The 13037-nt window shown below is 44.2% G+C and overlaps 1 long non-coding RNA gene across 1 annotated transcript in view; it reads left to right on the top strand.

The window, feature by feature from the left end:
• The first annotated feature begins 6322 nt into the window (after positions 1-6322).
• The window catches only part of LOC307210600, a 54595-nt gene continuing 47880 nt past the window's right edge, over positions 6323-13037 (top strand). The window contains exon 1 of the long non-coding RNA XR_013836075.1: positions 6323-6429. This is a non-coding gene — a long non-coding RNA (uncharacterized lncRNA). The remainder of the gene's footprint in view (positions 6430-13037) is intronic.

The following is a 13037-nucleotide window of genomic DNA, read 5'->3' as shown; positions in this document are numbered from 1 at the left end:
CATGTTCCTGGATTCAGCTGGTGCACCGCGACTTTGGACTTCTGTGTTCATGTGTTTACTGCAATACCAAAACCCTTTTCACAACTTCCCTCCACATATAGAGGAAATGCATAGAGAGGGGAATGAGACCATACCCACTCCTTACCCCCCACCATGTTAGCAGCTGACCCAGCTTCTGAACTTTGCATGTAGAGCTGAAGGCCTGGAAAGGGCCACCTGGAAAGGGCCACAATCTATCCCACTTTACAAGGTTGTTATGATGATAAAATGAGTTGTGGGGGTGTAAGATGTATGCCTTGCAAACCTGTCTCTGTGTTCTGATAATCCTGACCTGCACTGGTCCTGTAAGCACTCAGAATAGCCCTGCTGGGCAGCTGCTTGAGGATACAATGGTGCCAGAGAAGTCAACTTTCTTCACTGCCGTCACTGCTACACTGTAGGCACGGCTGTGCACTCTAACCTGTGTTCCATCAGTTTCGGTATGAGACTTGTACCACTTGTGCTGTAGCCACCATCCAACCTATTGATCTAATTCAGGGGTGGCTAAGCCATAGCCCACATCCCCCCCCTTAGGCACCCCCACCCCAATTTGTCATTTTTTAACTTATAAAAAATATAGTGGTGTTGCTTTTTTTAAAAGACTTCTCCCATGGGTCACCTGCTGTGATGCCATTATGGTAAAATATATTTTAATTAAATCAAACTTTTTTTAAATTAAAAGAAAAGCTAGTCCCCCTCTGTGATGTTAAGAGGTGATTTAGTTGGCACTGGAAGACCTTACCACCATTAGTCCATTTTTTTAAATTTAACAAATACATTTTACTGACTACTCTTGCAGGTCCATTGCTGTGAGGCCGAAAGGTTTTGCAAATTGACACCTTCTCAAAGTCTGTCCTTCTAAGAGACAGAGAGAAAGAAAGAACCTGAATTTAACAATGAACATTGAATGATTTTTTTAAAATCAAAAAAAGTTAAAATAGTGAAGAATAAGGCTTTTCAAGAACTGTAGTTCTCACCCCACCTGCTTTTGCAAGTATGCCTCAGGGTGTTGATCATGGGCCAGTGCTGCCCTTGGCTCCAAGAAAGTTAACCACATGCACTGATCTAATATATTGATATGAGTTTGCAGTGGTGATAGGCTGTATGCCTGGGCCCCTTCTAATTCCTGGGTCCACCATGAATTCAATTTCTGGAACAGCCAGGCTATCTTCCTGGTGAGGTAATGGCCCTCTAAGTATGGGCCATTATGGTAACAAAGGAAGAGACCGTGTGCCTGATGGGAAATGGGTGGGCCTCCCTCCTTCAACTCGCTGATAGTTAGAAAGACAAAGGCAGAGTTGGTGTGAGAGAGGTAGAAGCAAGAAACAAGGCTGTGGCTCTGGGAGAACCAAGACCTTTGTGAGGTGTTAATGCTGTAAGTGCCTCCATCATAAGCTCAGGTTGTGTAAAAGTGTAAATAAACCATATATCATAAAGACACCACCGTTTCTGCTGTCCCTCATTGCATGGAAGCCGAACCCTGGTTGAGTGCCTGGAACCCCCTGGAATATGAGATTGGGGTGGTGCGAAACAGCATTGATCAGAAGCGTAACTTTTTGGCTAAGGAAGTCCAAGCCAGAGAATGACCATATACATTCTTTTTTGTTTCAGTTTGCAGCTGCATAGAAATGGCCTCAAAGAACATTAATTACAGATTTCCTTAGGCAATGACCTAAGGCAAGTTGCCTATTTAGAGATGGTGGGCTTGGAGCATTCCTTACTCTCCCTCCTCTTCCCTTGAGCTTCAGATAATGGAATAAAGTTCCACCCTCACTAGCATCTCCAGTAGAGATCTCTTTCATGGATTCCCACCAAATTTAGCCCTTCAGGCCAGGCTTCCCCTGTTAAAGAAAGCCAGATGGGAAACATCAACGGAAAATCTCATTTTTTAGTAAAGTGATAATGTACTGCACTTCCCTTTCATTCGGTGCTGGATTAACACCCTTGCCTAGTGAGAGGTAATGCCTGGTGCCTTAATGACTCTGAGAGATTATTAATATGTTATGGTGTGTTGTACAAATACCCAGTGGGTATCCCTTAATGTGTGAACACTGCGAATGTGTTATGCAAATGGCAAAGGTAGGATTGTACTGTCCCAAGATTTCTGTTTGGGGCAGATATGAAACAGCTGCCCTGTTCTACCCAAGGCATGCCTCTATATTTCATTGCTGAGATCAATTCCAACAGTGTACTTGGTAAAGCAATTCAGGACTTCTTATTTTGAATAGAAAAGGAGTACAGGGCTTGCTTATAAGATGAGCTTTCCTAAACAGGATAATTTCATAATTGACTTCATTTGTTGGCTACTTTACAGCAGCCTTCTTCAACTTGGCACCCTCTGTACCCTCTTGATGCTTTGGAATATAGTTCCCTCAACCCAGGCTGCTGTGAGTTGTAGTCCAAAATATCTGGAGGGTACCAGGTTGCCAAAGGTTGGTTTACAGGATTAAGACGTTAGTCAAAGACTTGCCATGAGTAAATTTTGCGTAAGAGCCTCTGGATAATTAGAGGGCTCTTTGACTTTTCTGCTTCTTTTGGGGGCAAATGAGACCAGTGCATATGGCAGCCAGTTCATCATTTGTAGGGGTGCAGAGGAGCATAGGGTTCAATAATGGAAGCTATGAGGAAATGAGCCCAAAGAAGTATAGCTGATGCCTGGGCATTCTCTGCTATCCATATCGACAGTCTTCACAGATTGAGTCCACCTCCAACAACTAAAGCCTCTCCTACCTATAAACGAGCCTACAGACCCAGTGGTGGCTGACACCCATTGAGATTGGTAGGGCGAAAGTCAAGTGGCGCTAGAGCCCATGACAGGCAGAGCCAACCAATTCTGGTTTTATCCCAATCCTTCCTGCTGAGTTCTGCAAGGGCAACACTGAGATTTAAGAAAGAGACAACTGGCTACCCACCAGATTAGTTGTAGGTCAGGGCTGGCTGAGGGCAGGCAGGTTGGTGGGGCAGACCCCAAAGCATTCTTACTAGCTCTATTACTGACTTAGGAAAATCTGCGTCTTTGCATACTTATGGAGCCCCTGGCTCTGTTCTTTCAGTGAAGTCCAGGTGAGGGAGAACCTTGCACTTATCTTTATAGAACCATTTGCCCAGCTGCGACTGAAGTCATTCTTCCCCTGATATCCCACCCCCTGATGTGACCAGAGTGGGCTCTGTCTATGTTAACTGGCAGGCACAGTTGGGGGGCAAGGGAGGAAGGCGGAACAGCAGCATTTGATTAAAACTCAGCCCCTCTGGCCTTAGATCTAAGCAGACACAGCCAGTCCAACCTCCTCTTTTTTTAACAAATGATTTTATTTTATTACAGAAAGGGCCAGTATTTAAAAAAAGAAAGGGGGGAAAAAGTAAGCTCTTGATTATGTTTTCTGTTCACCAAGACTTTTCCTGTATTTGACCTTTGGATAACCTCCAAGGCTTACAAACATTTGAAAGGAGTAAAGGAGCTCATTTTATTACGGGGCCTCAGCATACATTCTTTCCAGCCTATCTTTAACATCAGTTGACAAGAATTATATAATTGCAGTCTGTGATCCCTTTAAGGCTAAAACATATTCGTTTTCCCTCGCAGAACACTTCAGGTTTCAGACTTAGATGTATACATTTTCTCTCCAGCTAGGTCAGTATGTAAAAAGACGGTGTCCCTTGAAACCGGGCCATTCCCATTCTACAGAGATGCCCCGATTTAATCGCCCATCCCCTTTGAAGTCAGAAAGCAGAAGGGACAGCAGCACCCACCGATCGCTTGTGTGTTTTTGTTTCCTGCGACTGTTATGAGCCACTTCACGCATGGGGTTCTCCTGCGATGAGCACCACGGGAGGGCCTAGTTTTACCACCAAGCTTCTGCCCTTCTTTTTGCGAAGCAGTACTCTGTTTGGAGGGACACGGGTGGCGCTGTGGGTTAAACCACAGAGCCTAGGACTTGCCGATCAGGTCGGCGGTTCGAATCCCCGCGACGGGGTCCCAGCTCCTGCCAACCTAGCAGTTTGAAAGCACGTCAAAGTGCAAGTAGATAAATAGGTACTGCTCCGGCGGGAAGGTAAATGGCATTTCCGTGCACTGCTCTGGTTCGCCAGAAGCAGCTTAGTCATGCTGGCCACATGACCCAGAAGCTGTACGCCGGCTCCCTCGGCCAATAAAGCAAGATGAGAGCCGCAACCCCAGAGTCGGCCACAACTGGACCTAATGGTCAGGGGTCCCTTTACCTTTACTACTCTATTTGGATGGTGTCTATGTATCCCACCATGTTTTCTGCAGTGGTGGTGGCTTGGGCTGGTCATGTGTTGTCTTGGGTTGGTTGTATCTCATCTAGAAATGTTGGTTCACAGGGAAAAAAAACCCCACCTCCATATGAATCTATTCATGCATCTGCTTGTGGCCCCATAATGTGATTCTTAGGCCGCTTACATGTTACCAGCTTAAAACACAGCGAGGTTGTTCCATGCCCCTCCTCGAACACGGCATGTCGAATTGCATTTGCACATCAAAATCCTCCACTGTTTGCCCACTTCATCAAGAAAAGGGGCAATAAAGTATCCATGGGCTTACATTTCCAAATTGGACTGAAGCTGGTTTAGGGGGATACACATCCAAACCTAGTATTTCTCAAGAAACTACCAGACAGATGTGGATTGTGGTTCATGTTATGTGTGCACTGCTTCCGAAACTAGCGGTGGGAGGACACTGGATGCAGAGTAAATGGGAAACTCTGCCAGGCTGTCAGAGAACACATTTTCTCTTCCCCTGCCAATTTCATGTGGTTCCTTTTTAATACTTCCATTTTTATTGCATACATCAATGATGCCACAGCAACCCAGTAATTTCCACAGTACAGTTTTTCTTTACTTCTGTGTCACTCCCCCGTGAACCTGCTCTGAGGTAGTGCAAGCACACTCCTTGCTCCCTTTGCTTCCATAGGCCTGGGCATGAGAATCTGCATTGCTAGGGGAGCCACCAAGACTTTCCTTTTGTCTTTGTGGAGACTGAAATAAGATTTAGATTTAGAGAGGTTCTGAAGGACAATTAGAGCTCTCCAGGCCTATTATACCCAGTTCTTGGCTATAGAAGGATTCAGAATAGCGAAAATCGCATGTTCCATTGAGCAAACATATCACCTCCTCAGGAGACAGTTCCTGGGCTCCTGTAGTAATTGCTTTTAACCATCACATTTTGGTCCATTCCACACCTAGGCTTGCCATTGAATGTACATAGATCCAGCAGGGCATGAAAACCTATCTCAAAGTTACACAGGTAAGGCCTATTTGTTAGAGCATCTAGGTGGGAGCCAAATGACATTATTCTGCTATGATGGCCATTATCTCATATGATGGCCATTATCTCATATCTCATATATCTCATACACTGTTCACCATGCAGTTAGGCTGTCCTTGACTACACCAATACAACCCCCTTCATTTATTCCTGGCATGGAGAAAACTGCTACAGGTGCATGGCAAATGACTCAAGAATAACAGCTTACTACATGATTTAAATACTATTTCATATAGCAACTCCCAGATTTGGGCTTGGGCAATTGTTTTTCAGAATTGGGGAGCAATCGCACCCTTGTAGTTAAGAGGGCGTAAGCAGTGTGTCAGATCAGTCGAAAGGACCGATGAGTCCAACATCTTCTCCCAGCAGCCAACCAGATGCCTATGATTCCTACCCAGCAACTGGTACCCAGAGGCATACTGCTTTCGACAGTGGCAATGATGGCTTTATATACCCTCTATGAATTTGTCTAATCTTTTAATGCCATCCGAGTTGGCACCCATCGGTACATCTTGTACAAGTTCAACCATAGTTTAACTGTCCTACAACCTGGCGCAGTAAGGGTTGGGGGAAGAGGGCTGAAAGTGATACGAAACAGCTACCATGAACAGCGGTGAGGACGCATAGACACCTTTCTTTTATCCCGCTGCCACATTTGGTCAAGCAGCTTTTACAGGCTTTTAGCGTGCGACACAAAAGTACAAAGCTGGCTTACCAAATGTGGGCTGATTGTACATGCTGTTGGCAACAATGCCTCTTTCATAGCACCTTCAACTTTTCAGTCCATAGCAAGCAAGATCTAAAGGTGTGTACTGTATATACACGATGCTAGGGATTGGTTGGCCGGGGGGGGGGGGGGAGAGAGGGAGACATACCAATAAGCGATTACAGTATGGCTAAAGGGAAGTTTGCTCAGCTCATTGCTTTCATCAGCAGGGTTATTTATTTATTTTTTTGCAGACAGGACACAGCTGTAATACCCTCTGCTGCTCTAAAAAAGGAAAATCTCAGGTTTGCTAAGCTCTTCCCCGCTTCCAGTGGTGTCTCTGTATCAGCCGCACACATTCTTGTTTCTGTTTCAAACCAGAGACAAGTTTACAAGGCAAGTTTCTCCTCCGCGATCGCAAGAGGCTTTCTTCCCTCTTTCTCTCTCTGCGAGACAGAGGATTAGGTCATCAGTAATACCATTTGCTTCTCTCTCTCACTTGCTCTCTTTTGGTTAATCTCCTCTCCAAGATGTCCGTGTTACAAGAGAAATAAAAGGTTTTAAGTGAGCACATGATCTCCCTCCCTCCCTCCCTCCCCTCAGCACTCCAGCAGAGAGGGTGGTTTTAGAAAGAAATGGCCACATGGCAATGCTTTAAAAACAGGATTTCAGGCACTTGCGAGGCAAAAGGTGGGGGAGGCAGCCACAGTGGCTTTGGAGAACACTGCCATTGTCAGACCATTGGGCCATCTAGACCAGGGCAGCCTCCTAGGTAGTGAGTGGCAGCTGCTCTCCAGGGTTTCAGACAGGACACAGCATTGAACTTGTGGCCTCATAAATGAAAAGCAGATCCACTACCACTACCACAACCCCTGCTCATAGCCTAGGTGTGGGGCAAGGTGCAGGAGGGATTGGCTCCTGCCTGCCACCCACCATTAATGAAGGATAATGTGTGATGCATGGATAGGCATAGGCCCCCATCATACGACCCCACACCCCTTTTGAGTGGCGGTAGGTCACTGCTCTTGAGCCTATGTCTTTGGGCTGCGCCCCACATAAAGGGGGTGAGAAGGGTTTCCCCGTTCCCTTCCCTTTCTCATTTCTCTTTGCCCTGCACTCTTCTTTCTTCTGAATCTTGGTTTGATGCGAAGAATTTCTCACATTAATTCTAGAGCTGCAACATGTGCCATTTGACACTGTGTTCAAGTCCATCAGTTCACTGGCACACAGCCACATGCTTCACTACATTGCCATTGCAACACATGTGCATTGATAAAACGCAGCAAAAATAGCTGGGCAAATAAAGAAGCGGGTTTGAATAAATAATAAACAACTGCAAAGGCAATCTGGATGCGATTATACGTAGGAATCTTGGATTTTTCTGTAAAGTTGTGAGTGGCAAGAGCTGCTGTCCATTTTCACCTTTAAGTTGCTTGACTACATATGGTGTTGTCATTGCAAAAGTTATGATGCAGTTATACTGTTGGAAGATTGGGACAAAGGCATGAGAACTGAGGCTGCAGCTCCTACCGCATTTATCTGCAACAGGACTCACTTGGCTAGGGTTGCAAGGAGACTCCTACATCCCAAGGCTTTCAAGCTGCGGGTTCTCAGAGAGGGGAGGCACCACTGTTGCAGTCAGGGTTTTAGTTTTCTCAGCCATAACTTGGTTCCGGCACCTCTCAGGTGAGCGCCATTGCCATTATAAGAGAACTAGGGAGGTGTTCATGGTGAGCATCTTTTCCCCACAAAAACAGGAACCAGGAAATCTGTGAACCAGGAAGTGGCATTTGCATTTGCTTTTACCATGAACTCAGTCGGCAGCCTTGGCTTCAGTTCCTCTCTGTAGTATGGCCACAATGCTGACTTCCTTGCAGGAGTGTTGTAAGGATTCCTTAGATATTGTATGTCAGGTGCTTTTGTACTGCAAGGCTGCAATACTATAGCTAGAAGTGAGCAGCATTAACACATGACTATCAGGATGCCAACTTGAATAAAATATTGGGAGGGCCAGGTAAGCCCCGCTCTATCAATTGCACCATTTCAATTGCTCATGATTTGAATGGCAATGCCCATCAACTTTGGGGGCCCCTGGCCACCTCAAATATTGGGGGGGGGGTGTCCAGAGTGAGCTCAGCTCCTATGCATGCACTGTAAATGCTAAACATTGCTACCATGACTCATATACACAGAACAATCCTGTTTATTTTGTAAGTCACTCCCACTGTATTCAGGGAGGCTTGTTCCTGGGTTAAGAGACTGGAGGCTCAATCCATCCCTGAAATACCTTAAGGTTTTATTTTTTATGTGGGGGGAGTAATTATGCAGTGCTTCTATCAGGTACAATCAATCACTGTTTTATTTAAAAGGTGTTTAACAACTGAATGTGAACTAGGAGTGCTGCAGAACGCGAATACAACAGAGTTAGTGCCCAGTGGGCTTACCAACGAAGAGAGATATGTATAAAATGTAAATACCTGGCCCAAGGTCATGCACAAAGGCAGTAGTAATAAGGGTGACAAGTAGATTTTTGGTCTCCTGACGCTCAACTCTTAACTAGATACAGGGGCTGCTGCAACTGTATCTCTGTATCTCCCTCCATATACACAAAAGAGCCTTTGTAGGGTATGCTGTGCACACATTATTGATGGTTATATCATATCAGTGGAAAGATAATTGTTGCTGTTCTGTCTGTCTGTGTGTACTGTACAGCTTCAATTATCTATCCATAATAGGGAGAGAGGGCAGCACTGGAGAATTTTAGGTAATCAACCTCTCCGAAAACGGAGGGGAGTTTTCAAGGCAATTACGAGGCATTGCGGGAGGTGGCCCAGTTTTTGAAAGGCAGAGAGTTTTCGCTAACTGGTCAACTGAGCTTCCTATCAAAATGTTCAGTACTTGATTTGGCTTCTTAATGTTTGTAAATTAAATACAGATAAATAATCTCTAAATAAACACACACACACACACACACAGAGAGAGAGAGACAGACAGAGAGAGACAGAGAGAGACAGAGAGAGAGAGAGGTTGTTCTGCATTATTGCATTATAGAAGCAATAACATCATATTGGGCCTCTCCGCCTTGTCCCCCTACATTCAGAGGCATACTTCCTCCTCTTATCATGACAAGAAGCTGCCAATAGCCATTTCCTCCATGAATGTGTCCAATCTGCTTTTTTCTCCTGCCCTCAGCCATTTAGCTTTTAACGAGAATAAATCAACAAACATCCATTCAAAGCTAGACGACACTGATATCAGAAACTTTATTTCTGCTTCCATTTTTCTATTTTGCTAGAAAAAGAGGTGTCAGTGTTGGTTACTTTAAATGTAAAGGTTCATAATTGTTCCACCTAATGCGTATGTCTTTAAGGGGCCAGAGCAAGGGCCAGAGCAAGATAACGAGACCCAGCTTTACAGCTGTGAAACATAGCAGGTGCTGCTGAGTTGCTTGTGCCATAAGCACTCCTATTTCCAGAAGTAATGAGGAACGCCATATGCAACCTTTTGGTGATGCGACTGCATTTAAAGCTGCAAAGCGTTGTTGGTTCTGCAATAAGCAAGGACATTTTGCAAAGGACTGCAGATCCAAAAGAAAGCAAAGTACTCCTAAGCCTGTTTCTGCTCATCAGTCACGGTTGTCATCTCAGCAGCCAACATCGCACCGTAAAGACAGAAATGAGCCGCGAGCTTTTCATGCTCGGACTGCAGATCATAAAAGAATTAAAGGTGCCAAGTGGAATTCTTTTATTGTGGACTCAGGAGCTTCTCACCACGTTTGCAACAATCGAAGCTTGTTTATTTCTTTCGAAGAGGAAATTGGTAATGTACATTTAGCCAATTCACAAGTCTTGCAGTCACTTGGCAGAGGTACTGTTAAACTTGACTCTTTAAATATTACAATAGCGAACTGCATTTACTGCCCATCAGTGGACAATTTATTATCAGTAAGGTGTTTTGCTCGTCAAGGCATAAGTGTGCGTTTCTTAAATTCAATGTGTGAGTTTTTTGAGGGGAACAAACGTCTATTGTATGCCCGGGACTCTGATGGTTTATATAGACTGCATTTTCGCACCTACTCCCAATCGCCTATAAACTGCAGAGCAGCACAGTCAAGCCAGGGGTTGAGGAATGTAAAGAATATTGTTAATGGCCTCAACTTAAAACCATGTAAATTCTTTATGCAATGTCTATCTTGTTGCAAGAATAAGATTAAGGTTGCACGCAAGGGTAGGTGCTCAGATAGGAAAGTAACTGAGCCATTTGAGCGTGTACATTGTGACTTAGTTGGGCCACTCCCACCATCATTAGGAGGTTCAAAGTACTGGCTCACCCTCATAGACCAGTATAGTAGATATTGTTGGACTTATGCAATAGCTGAGAAGTCCCAAGCATTTGAGAAGTATAAAGTTTTTTTGCAACTGGGTAAAAACACACTTTAACAAACCTATTAAGAACCTGTTTTCTGACCGGGGCGGAGAATTTGTTTCTGAGGATTTTGAGAAATTCCTGGAAGCGCAGGGGACTACTCATGAGTTATCTTGCCCCCGAAGTCCCTGGCAAAATGGGCTTGTTGAAGTTGTGCAGCGTGACTTGCAGGCAGGGGTTAAAACGTATCTGCACGATGCTAATCTGCCCAAAGACTTTTGGGCTGAAGCGCTTAATGCATTTTGTTATGTTAGAAATCGCAGTTATCATTCTGGTTTAGATGTCACCCCCTATGAGAAGCTGTTTAAAAAACGCCCTAATCTGAAATACCTACGCATTTGGGGTTCAGATGTAATTATGCATTACCCCGCTAAGCAGAAACTGGGTGAGCGTAGTGTTCAGGGAAAATTAATGGGCTACCAGCAGGGGGCGTACAGAATTTACATACCAGCAACTGGCAAATTTCATATTACCAGAAGCATGATACAAACTGTAAATTGGAATGGAGTTGCTGTTTTCCAAGATACTGATGGTATAGATAGTACTGAGGAAGAAGAGGAAGAAGCAGCAGCAGCAGGAAATGGTGCTTCTGAATTAATGGAAAAAGACAAAAAGCCTGTTGAATCTGATAATTTGTTTGATGATTTAAAGTCATAGGAACCCGAGGGGAGGTTAGATTCTCTTGATTTTTCTGACCGTGAGCTTAGCCTACAGGCACCTCTTCAGTCTGACAATGATGATTTACAACCTGAAACTAGTAGTTCACTTAGTCCCATTAAGTCTGAGGAGTCTGACTCTCCTTCTGGACTGAGACGTTCAGATAGAAAGAGGCAGAAGCCACAACGTTTTGCAAATGAACATTTTAATACTGTGTATGCCAATAAGGCGGTTTTTGAGCCAAAAAGCTACAATGATGTTCAGAATTTACCTAAGCACCAAGCTGTAAATTGGTATAAAGCTATGAACTCCGAGATAGCTTCTTTAAAAGAGCATAACACTTGGTCTCTTGTACCACAAACCCCAGATATGAGACTTATTGATTCAAAATGGGTTTATAGAATTAAAATGAATGACAAAAATGAAGTTGTAAGGTACAAAGCAAGATTAGTTGCTAGGGGTTTTCAACAAATTCCAGGCGAAGATTATGATTTGTGTTATTCACCAAGTGTAAAATATGAAACAGTTAAGCTTTTGTTAAAAGATGCATCACAACGTGGACATTCTGTTTATCACCTAGATATAAAAACTGCATATTTGTTTGCAGATTTAAAAGAACAAATTTTTATGCGTGTTCCTGACGCTGTTGAAGGTTTGGTATGCAAATTAAATAAATCCCTTTATGGTCTGCACCAAAGTGGAAGGAATTGGCACCAAACTTTAGCAAAAGAATTGCTGGATATTGGTTTTTCACAAGGAAAGGCAGACAATTGTGTGTTTATAAAGGAAAGGGCAAACTCTGTAACAAAAATATGTGTGTATGTAGATGACGTGTTAATTTCTACAAAAACTAAACAGGAATATGAAGAGGTAGTTTCACAGTTACAGAAGAAATTTGATGTGGTGGAATTAGGTAAAGGTAAAGGTACCCCTGCCCGTACGGGCCAGTCTTGACAGACTCTGGGGTTGTGCGCCCATCTCACTCAAGAGGCCAGAGGCCAGCGCTGTCCGGAGACACTTCCGGGTCACGTGGCCAGCGTGACATCGCTGCTCTGGCCAGAGCCAGAGCCAGAGCCAGAGCCAGAGTCGCACACGGAAACGCCGTTTACCTTCCCGCTGGTAAGCGGTCCCTATTTATCTACTTGCACCCGGAGGTGCTTTCGAACTGCTAGGTTGGCAGGCGCTGGGACCGAGCAGCGGGAGCGCACCCCGCCGCAGGGATTCGAACCGCCAACCTTTCGATCGGCTTATCCATGCAAATTGAGAAAGGCAAAAATGGATCTTTTCTGGTTCATCAAACTGCAAAAATTGATGATCTTGTTGAAATGCTACGTTTAGAAAATGCAAATGGGAAGGAAACGCCTATGGTGTGTGGTTTCACCTTTACAGGTGAAGATAAGCCATTCCCTAACAAAACTTTGTATCGTTCTGCTATAGGCAAGCTAAATTTCATTCAAAGAATCTCAAGACCAGATATAACTTATGCTTTTCACTTTCTGGCAAAATTTGTGGAAAAGCCTACTACACAATGTTTCTCTGCTCTTAAGAGAGTGGTAATGTACCTTAAACATACCAAACATTATAGGTTGCAGTTTACAACATGTATTGACAAAGGTTTTGAAATTTTCTGCGATGCATCTCATGCAGTGGAACAAAATAATTGCAGGGGTGTGTCTGGTATGGTGTTTTGTTATAACGGTTGTCCATTTGAATGGAAGTCCCAGACACAAACCATTGTTTGTCTCTCCACAACCGAGAGTGAATTATGTGCATGCGTTCAGGCCACTCGTGATGTAGAATGGTATCTGCAAGTATTTGCAGACCTACAAATGCAAGTAACACTACCAGTAAAAGTTTACCTTGATTCCCAGAGTGGACTTGCTATCCTATGTTCAGAAACCAATACACAGCGCACCAGAGTCTTAA

This window comes from Podarcis cretensis (assembly GCF_951804945.1).
Source record: "Podarcis cretensis genome assembly, chromosome: 2".
In the NCBI taxonomy this organism is placed as follows: domain Eukaryota; kingdom Metazoa; phylum Chordata; class Lepidosauria; order Squamata; family Lacertidae; genus Podarcis; species Podarcis cretensis.
This window is presented reverse-complemented; position numbering and strand designations above follow the sequence as displayed.